We start from the raw sequence: 433 nt of genomic DNA on the forward strand, positions 1-433 counted from the left end.
AAAATGCACCAACAAAACAGTATTTTGTTATTTTCCTCCAAGGAAACTTCCTAAAATATAATATACACATATTTAACTACTTTATCACAAGCAAGCATTACTGAGTAAATTGATTTGGCCAAAAAGCATGTAACAATTCATCAAGCTATCACATATCATTAGATGAAAATCATGTTTTTTTTGTTTGTTTTGAACATGTATTTGTGGCATTTTTCTTATGAAAGAGTATAAATGTAATCATTTCGCTTTTGCATTTCCGAATATTTATCTTTCTAAATTGTTGTCAATCAAACTGTTACAGAAATCAGATGGGGGGGGTCCGGGATGGCGAAGCTCCACTCAACTCCAAAAGCCACATGTAAAATGGCTTTTTAAAACATTTGGGCTGTGGGACTTTGATTAAAAACGTCGTAATCATAATTAAAACACAACT

The 433-nt window shown here is 31.9% G+C and overlaps 1 protein-coding gene across 1 annotated transcript in view; it reads left to right on the forward strand.

Annotated features, from left to right (window-relative positions):
* Window positions 1-433, forward strand: part of cacna2d3a (calcium channel, voltage-dependent, alpha 2/delta subunit 3a) — a gene marked incomplete in the record, with an annotated part of 125,797 nt that overhangs the window by 77,851 nt on the left and 47,513 nt on the right.

Source organism: Oryzias melastigma, linkage group LG7 (genome assembly GCF_002922805.2).
Source record: "Oryzias melastigma strain HK-1 linkage group LG7, ASM292280v2, whole genome shotgun sequence".
Lineage (NCBI taxonomy): Eukaryota > Metazoa > Chordata > Actinopteri > Beloniformes > Adrianichthyidae > Oryzias > Oryzias melastigma.